Genomic DNA, 19,457 nt, shown 5'->3' on the forward strand with positions numbered 1-19,457 from the left:
GTGTCTCTCTCCCACACAAACAATGCTAGGATCCGATTTTATTCAAACAAAAACAAAAATAAAAGTATACAGACGCTCCAAGTAAAGCACCTAAGATGTGACGGAATAAAAATATAGTTTCACTAGAGGTGACCTGATAAGTTGTCGATGAAGAAGGGGATGCCTTGGGCATCCCCAAACTTAGATGCTTGAGTCTTCTTGAAATATGCAGGTATGAACCACGGGGGCATCCCCAAGCTTAGAGTTTTCACTCTCCTTGATCATATTGTATCATCATCCTCTCTTGATCCTTCAAAACTTCCTCCACACCAAACTCAAAACAAACTCATTAAAGGGTTAGTGCATAATCAAAAATTCACATATTCATAGGTGACATAATCATTCTTAAAACTTCTGGACATTGCACAAAGCTACTGAAAGTTAATGGAACAAAGAAATCCATCTAACATAGCAAAATAGGCAATGCAAAATAAAAGACAGAATCTGTCAAAACAGAACAGTACGTAAAGCCGAATTTTTTAGTGGCACTTAACTTGATCAGATGAAAACGCTCAAATTGAATGAAAGTTGCGTACATATCTGAGGATCATTCACGTAAATTGACATATTTTTCTGAGTTACCTACAGAAGGGGCTACTCAAATTCGTGACAGCAAAAAATCTGTTTCTGCGCAGTAATCCAAATCTAGTATCAACCTTACTATCAAACACTTTACTTGGCACAATAATGCAATAAAATAAAGATAAGGAGAGGTTGCTACAGTAGTAATAACTTCCAATAAACAAATATAAAACAAAAATTACTGTAGTAAAATAATGGGTTGTCTCCCATAAGCGCTTTCTTTATAGCCATTAAGATGGGCTCAGTAATTTTAATGATGCTCACATAAGGATGAGAGTTGAAGCAAGGAGAGCATCAAAAAGAAAGTATGAAACAAATTTAAGCCTAACCCGCTTCCTATGCATAGGAATCTTGTACACAAATAAATTCATGAAGATCAAAGTGACAAGCATTGGAAGATAAAACACGAGTAACTTCAAAATTTTCAGCATGTAGAGAGGTGTTTTAGTACCATGAAAATTTCTACAACCATATTTTCCGCTCTCATAATAATTTCCAATAGCATCATGAACAAACTCAACAATATAACTATCACATAAAGCATTTTTATTCACATGCATAAAAGTATCATTACTCTCCACATAAGCATAATCAATTTTATTAGTAATAGTGGGAGTAAAACTATCACAACCATCATTGTAATCATCATAAATAGGAGGTAAAGTATCATCAAAGTAAATTTTCTCCTCCATGCTTGGGGGACTAACAATATCATGCTCATCAAAACCAGCTTCCCCAAGCTTAGATTCTTCCATAGCATTAGCAATAATAGTGTTCAAAGAGTTCATGCTAATAACATTGCTGCAACTATTTTGCAAACAAAGTTCCATGGGTTTTTTAATTCTCTCTTCAAACACATCATGTCCTAATTCAATATAAAGTTCATAAAGATCTCTAATTTTTTTTGTTGTTTTCCATTAAGCCAAACTAGTGAAATAAAAACAAGAAACAAAAAGGTGCAATTGCAGGATTGCTCATTTTAGCAATAATAAAAATAAATTAAGCAGAACCGAATTAAATAAAGTAAAACAAGTAACTAATTTTTTTGTGTTTTTGATATAGAGAAAGCAAACAAAGCAGAAAATAAAGTAAAGTAAAGCAAGACAATAACAAAGTAAAGAGATTGGATGTGGGAGACTCCCCTTGCAGCGTGTCTTGATCTCCCCGGCAACGGCGCCAGAAAAAGAGCTGCTGACGTGGGAGTTGGATTGCAACGTCGCCAGAAAGTAGCTTCCTTGTGACAGTAAAGCACACGTCCGTTGGGAACCCCAAGATGAAGGTATGATGAGTACAGCAGCAAGTTTTCCCTCAGTAAGAAACCAAGGTTTATCGAACCAGTAGGAGTCAAGGAACACGTGAAGGTTCTTGGTGACGGAGTGTAGTGCGGCGCAACACCAGAGATTTCGGCGCCAATGTGGAACCTGCACAACACAATCAAAATACTTTGCCCCAACTTAACAGTGAGGTTGTCAATCTCACCGGCTTGCTGTAAACAAAGGATTAATCGTATGGTGTGGAAAATGATGTTTGTTTGCAAAGAACAGTAGAGAACAATGATTTTAGTAGATTGTATTCAGATGTAAAAGAATGGACCGGGGTCCACAGTTCACTAGTGGTGTCTCTCCAATAAGATAAATAGCATTTTGGGTGAACAAATTACAGTTGTGCAATTGACAAATAGAGAGGGCATAACAATGCACATACATATCATGATGAGTAATATGAGATTTACTTAGGGCATTACGAAAAATTACATAGACCGCTATCCAGCATGCATCTATGCCTAAAAAGTCCACCTTCGGGTTAGCATCCGCACCCCTTCCAGTATTAAGTTGCAAACAACAGACAATTGCATTAAGTATGGTGCGTAATGTAATCAACACAAATATCCTTAGATAAAGCATCGATATTTTATCCCTAGTGGCAACAGCACATCCACAACCTTAGAACTTTACATCCTTGTCCTGCATTCAATGGAGGCATGAACCCACTATCGAGCATAAATACTCCCTCTTGGAGTTACAAGTATCAACTTGGCCAGAGCCTCTTCTAGCAACGGAGAGCATGCAAGATCATAAACAACACATATATGATAGATTGATAATCAACTTGACATAGTATTCCATATTCATCGGATCCCAACAAACACAACATGTAGCATTACAAATAGATGATCTTGATCATGATAGGCAGCTCACAAGATCTAAACATGATAGCACAAGAGGAGAAGACAACCATCTAGCTACTGCTATGGACCCATAGTCCAAGGATGAACTACTCACACATCAGTCTGGAGGCGATCATGGTGATGTAGAGTCCTCCGGGTGATGATTCCCCTCTCCGGCAGGGTGCCGGAGGCGATCTCCTGAATCCTCCGAGATGGGATTGGCGGCGGCGGCATCTCAGTATGTTTTCTCATATCGTGGCTCTCGTTAACAAGGTTTTCGCGACGGAGAGTATAAGTAGGCGGAAGGGCAGAGTCGGAGGGCTGACGAGGGGCCCACACCATAGGCCGGCGCGGGCCCCTCCCTGGCCGCGCCGCCCTATGGTCTGGCCGCCTCGTGGCCCCACTTCGCATGCTCTTCGGTCTTCTGGAAGCTCCGTGGAAAAATAAGACCCTGGGCGTTGATTTCGTCAAATTCCGAGAATATTTCCTTTGTAGGATTTCTGAAACCAAAAATAGCACAAAACAGGAACTGGCTCTTCGGCATCTTGTCAATAGGTTAGTGCCGGAAAATGCATATAAATGATGTAAAGTGCATATAAAACATGTGAGTATTATCATAAAACTAGCATGGAACATAAGAAATTATAGATACGTTTGAGACGTATCAAGTGACTCCACATTTCTACAGTAAAAGCGCCGCAGCCTCTCACACCCATGTCCTATTATAGAGCCCACATTCAAAATAAATGATTACAATTTATTTACACTAAATATTTTCAGCGTGCATTTGTCATGTCGTACTAACATATCGATTACATATCGTGAGGCTTTATATATACGTAGTGTGTCATGTGTGTAAGTGATATCATATCTTTGTTGTGGAAAAGTGAAAAATGCCGCCAAGTCTATGTGTCTACGTTTGTATTTAGCATCTCCAAGTATGTCTGAGCTCTGTTGACCCCAACGTATAGTACCGCACGGTGGAAGATCTGCCTAAATGAACAAGTGAGATCTAAATTTTTATCAGGGCTTACATAAATCTGCTCAGAGAAATAACCAAAAGTTCAATCAAAAAATTGTGCGCAAAATGTAAACACATATACAAATAACATGAAAGAAAGGCACATGAAAAACTACTAGGATGAATTCCTACTGCTTCAAACACTCATTTGTTGCCATATAGGATCACAGAATTCTAAACGAGACCCACAACATCCTTATAGCATGGTCATAGCGCATACACAATCATAAGAATCATAGTGCATATAAACCGATAGCATAGTCATATGCATACATATCGATAGCATGGTCGTAATGCATGCTACTGATCTACCTTTGCAACTTGTGTTGGACCTGTTAAAGCGTTCATGAATTTGTTGCTAAAATAGTTTGTGTGGTTGCTTAACTACACTATGAGAGTACAATGTACCATCAAGAAAGACATGATCATTACATGCTAAGTACAATGCAGTACTCATCCTTTGACCATTTAAGGCATGTTTTTTTGCACTTCATCAGGGATACGCCAAAGTCAAATGAAATCTAGTAAACAACACATCGGCATACATCTGTCTACCGCATTCACAATAAGAAAAGTGGCTAATATTATGCCTAAGCTCTTTGTTTGTGTTTGTGTTTGTGTTAAGCATCTCCAAGTATGTCTGACCTCTGTTGACTCCAATGTATATTACCTCATAGCCGGTGGAGGATCCAGAGTCCTGATCCGAGGTTCGAAATGAACTTTTTTTATGGAAGAAGAGGTCGGAAAGCCAAAAACAATTGCATTAAGTGGCGGAATAACTTAAAACAAGGACCCTGACATATGCAGAGATAGCAAATTAGTACTCAACATTTACAACAAACACCCTATCCAAAAAAATTGTAAATGGCAATCAGACCCTTGTTCTCCGCCGGAGCTCAGACAAGATCTGCACACATAACCACCATCGTCAACACCGGGGACTTCGTCACTAGGGCATCCATCAGCATGGAGCACCGCTCTAAGTTGAATATCTGCCACGTCAAGGCCGCAACCTAGAGGAAGAAGATGTTGCAGTGCTAGCCGAACACCACAGCGTGGATTAGCCTCTACGGGCCACGAATCACATCGACAATCTCAACCTTCATGGATGAACTCTGTGGGAGAACTGCACAAACAAATTCATGAACTATTTCCTCAGCTCTAACCTCCAAATCCATTCCCCTCTTTCGCCTACATGGCAACGAGATGGAGCAGACAGCAGAGGAGGGAGAGCATTGTTCTTGACCTGTAGACCTAGATTTTGCACATTGAGCTTATTCCATAATGGAGCTGCAAATGAACCCCTTCCCGTCTTCGGCTCCGTCATCTAGAGCACCATAGTAAGAAGCAGAACCACCACCGGCCACTGAATGGACCGGAGCTTGGATGCGTTTGTGACCTCAATCCCCTTCGCATAGCGCCAGTTTCCACTAGAAGAAGCACGCTGTCGTTGCCTATTCGACGGTACCTCGGAGGGGGGATCCTCACGAGGGGGAGAAGAAGTAGGGGCCATAGGGCGGAGAGCACTCGTGACGGTGGTACGCGATTTACCCAGCTTCGGAACACCTGCACGATGACAGGGCCTACTGCTACTTGTCTGGAATTATCTGAGCGCTTTCGCGATGTTACAATGAGTTGTGGTTCTGCCTCTAGGGCTCTAGGATCCGGCTTATAAAGACGCACGGATCTAGGGTTTACACGGAGAGTCCTAGCCGGAATACAAGTCGCCTAACTACGGTACAAAGTCTTGCCGTGTACGTCAAGGATCCGCCCTTCCTCTTAGTACGTGCTAGATCCGGATACTTCATGGGCCTTCACGGATCCGGCCTCCTTCGTAGGTCGGTTGGGATCCGGCTTCCTGTTCCTGGGCTGGACTTCATCCTTCAGGATCAACAGCAACTGGGCCGCCCGACGGGCCACATGCCACGTCACCTACTATGGGCCACCCGGGCTTGCCGGATCTAGGCCACGCCGTTGATATACCCATAAAGTATACCCACAATAGTAGCCCCCGAAGTTCTCCGAGATTCATCATTCCTCCGACTCTTTTCAGCTTGGAACCGAAGAGAATCTTGAAGATCTTCAAAACTTTAATTGTTTCCGGCTTCCACTATCCGGAATTCTTCTTTTCTTTTAACCTCCACGTTGTTTTACCACTTGTTGACCTAAGACACGTGTCGATCATCCAACGGCACGACCGTTCCGTTCCCACCGTCAGATCCGGATCACGAATCTCCGCGCGAGGCCTATAAATATCCCTCGATGCGGTAACTTTTCATTCTTCACCTCATCCTCACCACTTCTTCTTCTTCCTCGCGCCACGCCGCCCATCGAATCTGAAGTCCGGCGATCTTCCGATCAGTGAGCTCCGTGCGCCGCCGTTCCAAGGCTTCTTCCGCACTGAAATCACCACGGTTGATAGGGATTTCCCCCGCGCCGCCGTTTCGTGGTCAAAGGGCGAAGTTTGCTGCAACTTCGGCGTCCTTCCTCCACCGGAGCTTCGTCGGACCGCCGCACCATTAACGGTACGTCCACCGGCCTCGTAGAAGAAAAAGTAGAGTAGAGTAGATTCCGGTTACTCAAACTAGCTTGCATGGGTGCAGCCGGAAGCATGTCGCATGGTTCTCCACTGTGCACTGGTAGTTCTCCGAGTAGCCCGGAACCCAGCACCGTGGAGCCAATCTGCCCGGATCCCATTGCATTCCTACCACCATTCGTTTCCGACATTAGGCTTGCTCAACCTTTCTCCGCCTCTTCCAGTAACACATTAGGCCGGATTCCAACCGCTCAAGAGCTCCAAGAAGAACTCCAAGGCCAAGCCAGAATGGCAGCGAAAGTCCAGGAGGCGGAAAACAAAAAGGCTTCCAAGGCCCGAAGCCGCGAGGGAGTGAGAGGCCAATGGTAGCCCTGTGAAACCACCGATGCGGAGTTAAGAGAGCTCCAGAACGAGGGCATGATCTCCGAACATTGGAGTTTCATGCGCGACTCCGACATCCCCAAACCCGACACGGATGAACGAGTCATGACCAAGGCGTGGGTCGAGCGCGGTCTATCGCTCCCCTGTTCGGAATTCTTTCTCTCCGTCCTCAACACATATGGGCTCCAACCCCACAACATCTGCCCAAACTCATACCTCCTGCTCTCCAACTTCGTAACTCTCTGCGAAGGGCATCTTGGGATCCGACCAGATGTTAAATTGTGGCAATTTTTCTTCGGAGTGAAGAAAGAAACAAAGGACAAAGCTATGCTGAACTGCGGGAGCATGACCTTCATGCTCCAACGTGGCCGTATGTATCCGCCTCACGACTCCCACGAGTCCGTCCGGTACTGGAATGCCGGATGGTTCTACGTGAAGAACGCTTCAGTTCCGGATGTCCACGACGGACTCCCTACCTTCAGCAACACCCCTCCAGAAGAACTTGCCAGCTGGAGCTTTATCCCCTCGCTCGCCCAAACCCCTATCTTGGAGAAGGCGGCCCGGAGGATTTCTTGGTTGGTCCACGACGGACTAACTGGAGCCCAGCTAACCTTGAGCTGGTTTTCCCGGAGGATCCAACCTCTCCGCTATAACGCACGCAAGATGTGCGAGTACACAGGGGTGGACGATCCTCTCCGGGTAACGCGCCATGATCTTCCGGCTGATTCTCTGAAAAGGCGATTCAAGATGCTGGTGAAGGTAGGTCGGGGCCAGCCGGTCCCGGAACTGGTCAAAGACATCAACACCAACGACAAATGTCCTCCGGTAAGCCCTTGTTCCTTCGTCGTTCTTCAGCTTCCTACTTCTTTAGCATATTTGAACTCGTTCTCCTAACCTTCCTCGCAGCTCGATACTTTGGCGGAAGAAGATCTACGCGCAATACTCCGAGTACCTATCAGTGGTGACGCGGCGGAGGAGGATCCGGAAGACCCTGAAGAGGAAGAGGTGCATGCGCCCCGAAAGGCTGCCCCTCGACCTTCGAAGCGTCCCCGCGCTAAAGTTTCCGGCCCCGAAGATGGAGGCAGCAGCGAGGCCTCCGCCAAGAAACCCAAAGTGACCAAGCCGCCTCCGCTCGACTCCAAGAAGGCGGAACGCGAGCGCCTTAAGCTGCTGACAACAGCAGGGAAGCGTTCTCGTCCCAACATTCCGGGAGCGGCGTAAGTTTCCGGGTATCGTGCGTTTTTCATCTTAGTGAACTTTGTTAATTATGTGCTTCCTTCGCATGCTTGCAGGATTCCAAGTACCACCATCGCGCGGACCAGCGCCCAAGAGCCAATCACCAAATATATGACAAAAAAGTCACCCGCCGTTGGTCCCGCGACGCCAGCTCCGCCCAGCGTCCCCTTACCTACTACACAACCATCTCCCCCTCCCGCGGATCGATCTCCAGCTCCTGCTGCATCCACTCCACCGGAAATAATTCCGGTTAGCAGCGATAGAGCGGGCGGAGAAAGTTCCGGCGGCAAAGGCCCTGCCCCTGAAGAAACTGAAGCAGAAGTCCATGAAGAGGCAGAAGTCGCTTTTTCCGGCAAAGCTGCAGCTGCGACTAGTGATATGGTCGTCTTCCCGAAGAATTTTGGAGATCCGACTGATCTTACCTCCACCCCAAAAGCCTACGCCACAATGTTCTTCAACAAACTAACTGAGGCGGAAAAGTGGGAGCTGGAGCAAGATCTGCTCAACTCGATGCTGAACAATGCCTGGGGCAAACCCGACGCCGAAACGTTGAAAATCCAAAACTTCAAGAAGGAGACAGGCCAATTCCTTGACAAGCTTATCTGCAAACGAAAGGTATTTAGGCGGAAACTCACTTAGTTAGCGTGTAGATACTTTAGAGAAAAAATTCAAACTGAGGAAAATTTTAAATGTCGTGGTAGCCCCCAAGCATTATGGCGGAATTTTTCCGGCAACAATGCTTAAGAAAGACTTAACCATAAAGAAAATGTGGAACTTACTCCTGCACTGGCTGGTTTTTTAGGAACAGCAGGCTTTGCACTATGAATTGCACAAGAATATTGCTCTTCAGCGCCACGTTACCCTTAGCCAAGCGGAACAAATTCGAAACCTCCAAGAGGATAATGCGGATCTGAAGAAGCAACTATCGGAAGCTCAAGGTTAGTTTCCGACGCGCTTTTTGTCTTGCTAGTTTCTTCCGCATTCCAAATTATGTTTACATATCTTTTTAGCAGGTGCATCCTCATCTCTTGCTGCAGCCTCTTCCGAGCTGGAAACTCTGCGATCCTCCCAGAAAACTCTTGAGGCAAGGCTTGCCGAGGCGGAGAAATCGCTCGCTGAGAAGAAGTCGGAGCTGATCCGCAAGGAGGGCGAATTCCAGCTCAAGAGGAGAACTGACAGTGAAACCATCAAGGTGCAGCAGAAGGAGCTAGGGGGGACTCCGGAAATACATGAAGACAGCGGAAGATTGCTGGGACCGACTGAACTCCGACTTCATGGGTATGTCCTCCAAGCTTATAGAGTAATGCATGTGTTGTGCTGATGTTTATTTTACTTATCCAAATTTGCACCCTTCAGATCCGCTTGGATACAATGAAGAACGCCGGAGCCAGTTCCCGCGCGACGATCTGCTTCAGTTAGCCGGGGAAGACTGCAAAGACCTCATTTCCGCCTCCAGGAAAATATGCCACAACCTTAATATCAAAGAGAGCCGAACCTGCGATGTGCGCGGGCTTATTGATAGGATGGATGTGCTCCCGGAATTGGTAGTGGATCTGCAAGCTTCCTCGGCGCGGGGCGCAGCTGCCATGTCTTTAGCCATGTGCTTGGCGCATCATCCGGAGCTGAATCTTGAACAAGTGACTGCTGGTGTTCCTCCGGGCGCGGACGTCAACGCGCTTCTGGATGCAATTGTCGGTTATGACACGCGCATTGCCCGGAGAATTCGCCATAATGAATTTTATGATAAGGCAGTTCTTCCAGCCGATGAGCCTCTTGAAGCGGAGCTTCATCAGGAACGTGAGGCGGAGTCCAGACCTGCCGAATCCGGAAGTCAGTACACTTGGACAAGCTCGAAGGATCAAAGTGGCGCTGCGACTCCGGCTGCAGATGAGGAAGAAGATGACGAAGATGCCTCCTCTCCCACAAAGGACGCAGAAAAAGATGTCCCCCAGGCTGAAGTCAATGTTGAAGCTTCTCCGGCTAAAGAGAAATAGAAAACTTATTCCTGCGGAAAAAACAATGCATCATTTTGGCCCCAAGAGGGTTTGTAATATAACTTAAATTCTTAAGTAGCGGGGCGAAACATAGCATGCATGGGCGGAAACAACTTATCCTGCTATCCTTTAATATTATTTGCATGTTTCGTTTTTGTCGGAAAGCAAGTGTTGACTTCATTGTTTTCCGGTTTGCTCACTTGACCTTCCACGAGCCGGAAGACCTATAGCCGGAAACACTCGCCAGCGGCGACGAAGCCCAATGGTAATCCGTCAATAACCGCGGAAACAAGCCCCCAGCTTAAGTGCCGGAAATCGCTACTAGGAATCCATGAGTTTGCAACAGAAAACATTTCCATCAGAAAACTTAAGCTTACGTCCTAAAGGACGATTTTTGAAAATCACAACTTTTATACACGCCTAGGCGGAAATATCCAGCTCTGCGGTTTTAGTCGGAAAACATACATGATCTAAAAATGAATAAGTAAAGGAGGTAAAAGACTCAAAGAGTGAACCATAAGCTTTATTTCATTGATCATGTATAGCTATTATAGAGTTTGTAACTCGGAAAAAACTAAGTGTGGAAAGGACGTAGCTGTGCGATGTTTCAGGGGCGATCTGTCTCATCGTAGATGTCATCCGGATCCTCACGCTTGCGTTTCCGGTGCCAATTAGCAGGTCTGTCCTTCAGCTCTCGGAAATCAACAAGGTAGTACGATCCGTTGTGAAGCACTTTGCTAACGACGAAGGGTCCTTCCCATGGAGACTGCAGCTTATGGTCTTTCACCTGCCGAAGGCGGAGGACCAGGTCTCCGGCCATAAACGAGCGATTCCGGACTCGACGGCTATGGTAACGTCGGAGCTTTTGCTGGTATATGGTGGAACGTTGGTCAGCCAAATTCTGAGCTTCTTCGATCAAGTCCACAGATAGCTGTCTGGCCTCGTCAGCAGTTTCTTCATCATAGGCGGAAACTCGCGGTGAATCGTGGATGATATCGGAGGGAAGTACGGCCTCGGATCCGTATACCAGGAAGAAAGGTGTAAATCCAGTTGACCTGTTAGGGGTAGTTCGTAAACTCCACAGGACAGCTTCCAACTCGTCAGCCCAAGCTCCAGCTGCTCGTCGCAGCGGTTCTTCAAGGCGTGGCTTAATTTCTGATAATATTAGACCGTTAGCCCTTTCAACTTGACCATTGGATTGTGGGTGAGCCACAGATGCAAGGTCCAGTCGAATCCCTACTGTCTCACAATAATCCTTCAATTCTCCCTGTGCGAAGTTTGTGCCATTATCTGTGATTATGTTGTGTGGGATGCCGAATCTCATCACGAGGCTGCAGACAAACTTTAGTGCCGTAGCACCGTCGGCTTTTCTCACTGCCTTTGCCTCGATCCATTTGCTGAACTTGTCAACAGCGACCAAGAGGTATTCAAAACCGCCAGGAGATGATCTTTTTAACTTACCAACCATATCGAGCCCCCAGACCGCAAACGGCCAGGTGATAGTTATGGTCTTCAGCTCTTGGGCTGGAGCGTTTGGTTGAGTAGCGTAGTACTGACAACCTCGGCAGGTCTTGACTATCTTGTCAGCATCTTCTTTAGCTGTGAGCCAATAGAATCCTAGCCGAAAGGCTTTGGCAACGAGTGATCTGGGGGCGACATGATGCCCGCAGTCCCCTGCGTGGATCTCTCTGAGGATCTCAATGCCGTCTTGATTTGAGACGCATTTAAGAAACACCCCTGTTGCGTTTCGTTTATAGAGCTGTCCATCAACAATTGTGTAGGATCTTGATCGTCTGATGATCTGTCATGCGAGGACCTCGTCCTCTGGCAACTTTTGATCGATGAGGTAGTCCAGGAAAGGCTGTGTCCAAGCCGGAGTGATAACCATCACCTCTCTAGCCGGAGAAACTGCCAGCTCTGGGTTTTCCGGGTTAGCGCCCTTCACCGAGGGTATCCGTAGGTGCTCCAGGAAAATGCCAGGCGGAATTGGTTTTCTGCCGGATCCGAGCTTGGATAGCATGTCTGCCACTGCATTATCGTCTCTCCGGACGTACTTGACTTCGTATCCTAGAAAGCACTTGGCGATCTCGTCAACTTCGTCTCTGTAAGCCGCCATGACGGAATTTCTGGCGTTCCAGGTTCCGGCTACTTGCTGTGCCACCAGGTCGGAATCTCCGCAGCAGATAATGTGCTTGATCCCTATTTCCTTAGCGATGCGCAGTCCATGTAGTAGAGCCTCGTACTCCGCCATGTTGTTTGTCGCTTCGAAGTGGATCTGCAGAACGTACTGCAGTTCTTCTCCGGTAGGGGATTTCAAGGTGACTCCGGCTCCTGAGCCTTGATGCTGCTTGGATCCATCGAAGTGCATAACCCATGTCTCTGGTTCCGGCTCCAGATTTGCATCCGGAGCTTCTGTCCAATCTGCGATGAAATCTGCCAAGACCTGGGATTTGACCGCGGTCCTAGCTTTGTAGTTGATGTCGAAGGCAGATAATTCAATGCCCCATTTTGCTGTGCGTCCTGTTGCGTCAGCGTTGTTGAGAATCGTTGACAGCGGGGCCTTGCTCACGACTGTTACTGGATGCTCTTGGAAGTAGTGTCTCAGCTTCCTGCTGCCTAGGAATACTCCGTAGGCTAACTTCTGAAAGTGAGGGTAGCGGCTGTTTGGACTTCGCTAATATAGTAAACTGGCCTTTGGACTCCATATTCGTGACCTTCTTCCTGTCGTTCCACCACGATGACGAGGCTGATGACCCTGTTGGTAGCTGCCAGGTAAAGGAGCATAGGCTCTGACTCTCCTGGAGCTGCTAGGATAGGTGGGGAGGTGAGTATGTCCTTCAACCCTTGAAGAGCTGCATCCGCTGCCTAGTCCCAGACAAACTTGTCTGTTTTCTTCAATAGCTTGTACAGGGGAAGTGCCTTCTCGCCAAGACGGCTAACAAACCTGCTGATTGCTGCGACACAACCAGTGAGCCGTTGCACATCTTTGAGACAAGTTGGCCTTTTTATGCACAAAATTGCCTTGATTTTTTCCGGGTTTACTTCAATGCCCCTGTTAGAAACAATGAAGCCAAGGAGTTTTCCAGCTGGTACACCGAAGACGCACTTTAGCGGATTCAACATCATCTTGTATCGACGGAGATTCTCAAAGGTTTCTGTGAGATCGCTGATCAAGTCGGATCCTTTCCGAGTCATGACCGCAATATCGTCGACGTAGGCGTGTACGTTCCGGCCAATCTGGTCCTTCAAGCACCGCTGCATCGTACGTTGGTAGGTGGCACCTGCGTTTTTCAAGCCAAAGGGCATAGTAACATAGCAGTAAGTGCCAAATGGGGTGATGAATGAGGTCGCCTCTTGGTCAGACTCCTTCATCCGGATCTGGTGATACCCGGAATACGCATCAAGAAAACATAGAAGTTCCGCCCCTGCCGTCGAATCAATGACTTGGTCAATGCGCAGCAGGGGAAACGGATCTTTCGGGCAATGTTTGTTCACGCCAGAGTAATCGATGCACATTCTTAGTATTTCAGAATTCTTTTTGGGTACAAGGACGGGATTTGCGACCCAATCAGTGTGGATTACTTCTCTTACAAAACCTACCTCTAGTAACTTTGCTAATTCCATTCCTATGGCGCGGCGCTTCTTATCTCCAAAGCGTCGCATAGCTTGCTTCACCGGTTTAGCCCCCGGGTTTATGTTGAGGTAGTGCTCGGCGAGTTCCCTTGGTACTCCGGACATGTCAGAAGGTTGCCATGCGAAGATATCCATGTTAGCGCGGAGAAACTCGACGAGCGCGTCTTCCTATTTGGGGTCCATGTTGGCTCCGACTGAGACCTGCTTGGTAGCGTCATCTTCCTTGAAGTTGACTTTCTTGGTCTCTATCGCGGCCTTGAAGGAGTTTTTCTGTTCGGAGATCTGCTTCTTGGTGGTCTGCATTTCTGTCAGATCCACCGCTGCTCTGTAGCCTTTCAGCTCTTCTCCAGATATCACAGACTCTGCGAAGGCGGCTTCGCCCAACTCGCACTCATGAGCCTTTTTGTAGTCTCCGGATACGGTAATCATACCCTTAGGACCCGGAATCTTGAGCTTGTTGTAGATGTAGCACGCTCTCGCGTGGAACTTGTGGTAGGTGGGCCTGCCGAAGATGACGTGGTAGGAGCTCTTGAAGGGCACAACTTCAAACGTGATCCTTTCTTCGCGGAAATTGTGAACATCGCCGAAGGCCACGGGAAGTGTGATGCTGCCGAGGGAATTCGCCTTCTTATCCGGAACCACGCCATGAAACTCAGTGTTGCTGTGTTTGAGCTGTTCCTTGGTGAGGTTCATCCGCTCTAGAGTTTCCAGGTACATGATGTTCAAGCTGGCTCCCCCATCCATGAGGCACTTGGAGAAGTCATACCCGTCTATGCGGGGACTTACAACCAAGGCATAGCATTCTTTTGGCACAATGGCAGGGTGATCCTCCCTGTCAAATGTGCACGGGACTTCCGACCACCTGACATACTGAGGCACAGCCGGAACTGTGGCGTTCAGGATCCGGGTAGCTGACTTGGTAGCGCGGACTGTTGGGGTTCCGAGGAAAGTGTGGTAAGCCCCCACGCTCTTTTTCTCGAATGGGTTGGATTTACCTGCGGACCCTGCCTTGGGATCCGGCGAGTTATCATCCTCATCCATCGCCTCGGAACTGTCTTCCTCTTTGTCCTTGTTCTTGCCCTTGCCTCCCTTGCCGCGTGGGCGGTGCTTCCGGGCTCGCTTGTATCCTGCCTCCGGGTCGTTCTTTAGATCATTGACCCACTTGCAGTTGCGGTTGGTGTGAGTGGACTTCCCTGTAACCGGATCCAGGTGGGCCAGGCAGGGCATGTCTCTGTACTCCTCGTAGGTTTGCGGAGCGCGGGATCCGCCAGCTGTGACCTCAGTGCCGTGCTGCTGACCCCTGCCGGCTCCGCCTCCACGACCGCGTCCTCTTCCCCCTCCTGAACCTCCGCGTTGGAACGCCATGGCGACCATCTCGGATCCGCCACTCTTCTGGTCATCAGGGGGATTTTTTCGCTTGCTGCCGCTACTGTTACCGTTGTCACGGTTCTTCTTCTGCTGGTGCAGGGGGATTGCTGTGGCTGCTAGATCTCCACCAGCGTCGTCATCGGCGGCAGTATGATCACTGGCAATGGATATCATATCATCCAGAGTCAGTTTATTTGCGTTAGCTAAGCATGTGAGCTTGTGCCGCAGCAACCCTCCTCGCTGCAATCCTCCTATAAAGGCGTGCATAGCCGTGGTGTGATCGACGTTCTCACACTCGTTCCTGCATGCCAGCCATCGGGTGAGGAAGTTTTTTGATGTTTCTCCCTTCTTCTGGATACATGCCTGTAAGTCGCTTATCGTGGCAGGTCTTTTGTAGGTGCCCCTGAAGTGCATTTCGAAGGCATTCTTCAGGTCGAACCAGCAAAAGATGGAGTTCTTCTCGAGGTCGCTGAGCCAGATCCGGGCTGGACCTACAAGGTACAACTGAAGCATGCGGCATGCGATATTAGGGGTTCCTCCGGCGAAGGTTAGAACATTGTAGTAATCCTCAACCCAGGTATCCGACCTTTCGGTGCCATCATATGTCTTCAGGTTTCCGGGTAGCTTGAGGTTCATCCTTGGCATTGGTTCCTCTCGGATCATCCTGCCGAAGCACTTTGGGCCGATGTAGTCAGATCTGTATTCGTTAAGACGTTCCCGTGCGTCACGCGGACCGTTGCGGGGGGATTTTGAGCGAGAGCGAGATTTCCGACCGCCGCCTCCGCCTCCACCTCCGCCTCCACCGCTAGGTGGTGGGGAGGGAGACCTGCGAGGGGGTCGGTTTGACCTTTTGCTTCCGCCTACTAATTCTCCGCGCTCTTCGCGGTGCTGGCTCCGGCTTCGGTGGCTGCCATCACCGTGGTGCTGGCTGCCGCCGTCGTTCCGGCTTCGGCGGGGCTCCGGCTCGCGGTCATCCTTCCGGCTCCTCCTTGGCTCGGGTTCACGATCATTGTTCCGGCTGCGACGGGGTTCCGGCGTGCGCTCCCTGCTCCTGTTCCTCTCGGGTGCCACGTTGTCACGGATGTTGATTCCACCTGGCCCATGGGGTCTGGTGTTTCCGGCTGGACTACGACGGCGAGGTGGCGGAGGACGCGGGTATCCCCTGGGTGGAGGTGACGGATTCCAGTACTTGTTTTTACCAAAGTACATCGCATCTTTTCCCTTGTTTGGATATGACGGAGGTGTCTTTGATGGTACAGGGATTGGATTTGGATGCTCTCTGGTTCTCCTCCTGCGTTCCGAAGATCCGGTGCGCGATTCGTCATCAAGATGGCGATTGTCATAGGCGTCCTTCTGTGCAGTAGAGACGCAATGCTCTGGGTTGGACTCCAACCTGCGCGAAGTATCCGCCTTGCTCTGCTGCTTCATTGCTGAGGCAACCAGCGTTCGGACGTAGTCGATATCAATCTCCTCGTCCTTTTTCTTCAAGATCTCCGCAGCCTTCTTCACATTATCCTTTGGAGTTGCGAGTGGCTGTTGCTCAGTGGGGGTTGCGAAAGTAATCTTGCGAGGGGGTATAGCTTCCCGCCTGATTTTATCGGCCTCCTGCTGAAGCTCGGTGACCTTGTCTTTCCAGTGTTGCTGGAGCTCCTTGACCTTTACCAGTTGCTCGTCAACCTCAAGCTCTCGCTGGTGGAAATTTTCCACGAAGTGCGCGGCTTCTTTCCTTTCTTCCAGTATTGCGACTGCGGTGTCGGCTAACTTTTTGGCCGTGTCCAACATCTCCAGTCTCTTAGCTTCTAGCCTTTCTGCATTTAATGCGTCCTCGAGAGTGATAGGTTTGTTGAGGATATCAGAGCGCGCAACTGCATCCATGCCAGCTTGCTCAACCAGTTCTTCTGGGGACAAGACTTCCCTACGCGGTCGTTCCCGCGAAAGCGGAGATCCTGCGTGGGATGGCTGTGGATCGGAGTGGGTGTTATCATCAGAGTGTCGCTGATCCAGCGCCGCCAAAGTTGAAAGAACCTGTTTAGGCTGGGCGGATTCAACTTCAGACTGTTCACCATACCCGAGCTCCGATACCTTGCGGTCGAACTCTTCGGTGTTCATGGAGGGGGCATCCCCAGAAATTGGGCTTAGGTTACCCAGAATTGATTCTTCGCCCGGAGCGTCACTTTCTCCGACAGCCTCCTGCTGATCCGGAGCGATGCTATTTTCCGGTGCCTCGACCTGCTCGGGACCAGCTCCGGCTTCTTGAGGGGCGGTTCCGGCGGTATGGGCCAAGAAGTGTACGAAGTGACACCTTTGCTTCTCTAACACCTGGGAGACCCAGGCGGATCTGCATTGGTCTTCCACCGTTGTTTCCTGCTCAGGGGCGGATTGGGTGGGTTTTGATTTTTCCAGATCTAAGGCGGAATCTTCCTTGGGAAGTTCCTGCGTCTCAGATCGGATCTTCGCGACTGCGTTCCGCTCAGCTGCGGTCGCGTCAGCGTTACTTACCAGGGCGTTTCCATCAGAATCGACGGTTTCGCGAATGAAGATGTGTATGCCGCCGACTGGGACGATGGAGATCTTGACGGGGTTTGTCTTGGCCGGAATCTTGCACTCATCCGGAGGGACGATCGGAAGGTTTCCGGCGTAAAGGACGCGTCCCACAGCGATGGTGTCGTCGTAGCTTCCCAAGGCGGAACCCTCCCGGTTCCGGCCTGCAGACGCCACGGTGGGCGCCAACTGTCGTTGCCTATTCGACGGTACCTCGGAGGGGGGATCCTCACGAGGGGGAGAAGAAGTAGGGGCCATAGGGCGGAGAGCACTCGGGACGGTGGTACGCGATTTACCCAGCTTCGGAACACCTGCACGATGACAGGGCCTACTGCTGCTTGTCTGGAATTATCTGAGCGCTTTCACGATGTTACAATGAGTTGTGGTTCTGCCTCTAGGGCTCCCAGGACCCGGCTTATAAAGACGCACGGATCTGGGGTTTACACGGAGAGTCCTAGCAGGAATACAAGTCGTCTAACTATGGTACAAAGTCTTGCCGTGTACGTCAAGGATCCGCCCTTCCTCTTAGTACGTGCTGGATCCGGATACTTCATGGGTCTTCACGGATCCGGCCTCCTTCGTAGGTCGGTTGGGATCCGGCTTCCTGTTCCTGGGCTGGACTTCATCCTTCAGGATCAACAGCAACTGGGCCGCCCGATGGGCCACATGCCACGTCACCTACTATGGACCACCCGGGCTTGCCGGATCTAGGCCACGCCGTTGATATACCCATAAAGTATACCCACAACACACGCCAAACCCAAAACTACTAAACTCCCACCTAAGATACATACTACCGTGGCCAGCCCTTGCCTCAATTCCGTAGAGAGGTCATAGAGGACACACTAGAATGAGTCATGCACGCCTTCTGTTGAAACGGACATCTGAGATATTATTTTTGTTGTCAAGGCATACACAAATATGCTCAACAAATCAAATGATCCGCCAAAAATTCAATAAAAAGATCCGCAAAAAGTACAATACACCTACAAATAAAATGAATTACAAACAAAATCTACTAGCGTGACTTTCTTCTCCTTAAAACACTAATTTGCTGTCTTCATGTAAGATAAAAAATTCTAAGACATATCTACAATATCCTAAGGTCGAGAAACTTGAAGGCATAAATACAAGTCAACTCAATAAAATATATGGTACATCAAAGATTAAACTTTTAAGATCCATGAAGTCAACTACCATAGCATGAAAAACCACCCAAAAAAAGGACCTACATATCTATTATCATGGTCTCACAACGTTCGAAACGCTCATGTGTGGATACCTGAAAATCCAACCAAAAGCTGCAACATAATAGTATAGCACTTTGACAACGGTTAGTGATACTTGTTACCCTGTAGTTGTGCAATTATGACACGTATTACACCATTTAGTGGAGCTTCTACCAAAATATCCCATTTAGGAGACTTTAAGCATGGTTTCGTCCTAATTTAATATTTTGCTTGTAATTGTTCGATAGGATAGGCATGATACATCGATGTGGAGCGACAAAAACTGTAAATATTGGAGGGCATCATGGACGATTATGTCCAAACTTCTTTAATACATATGTTTAATTCCTCACTATCATCTTGATATTTTTGGACCATGATCATCACCTAACACCTTTCCCAATGGACACACATCAGAAAACAAGGATCCAAAGTTTTTAAAATGGGTAATCTACCCAAATTTTCACTATGCAAGGTAATTAGTATCGCAAATGCATAGCTAGGGGGTAAAAAGTGGAATTCATCGGATGAAGCTTTCTTACCTAGATGATATAAACTCTGAAGTTAATGTATAACTCAAAAAAGTAGGAACCTAATTGATGTCACAAATGAAACACTAAAACTAGGGTATGATTGGTTGGTTGAAAACATATCCCACCCCCAGCCCACCGGATGGGAAAAAATGTGACTGGATGCTCCGTCTAGATATGCATGGTGAGTGGTGACCTGC

The sequence above is a fragment of the Lolium perenne genome, chromosome 3, assembly GCF_019359855.2.
Source record: "Lolium perenne isolate Kyuss_39 chromosome 3, Kyuss_2.0, whole genome shotgun sequence".
Classification (NCBI taxonomy): domain Eukaryota; kingdom Viridiplantae; phylum Streptophyta; class Magnoliopsida; order Poales; family Poaceae; genus Lolium; species Lolium perenne.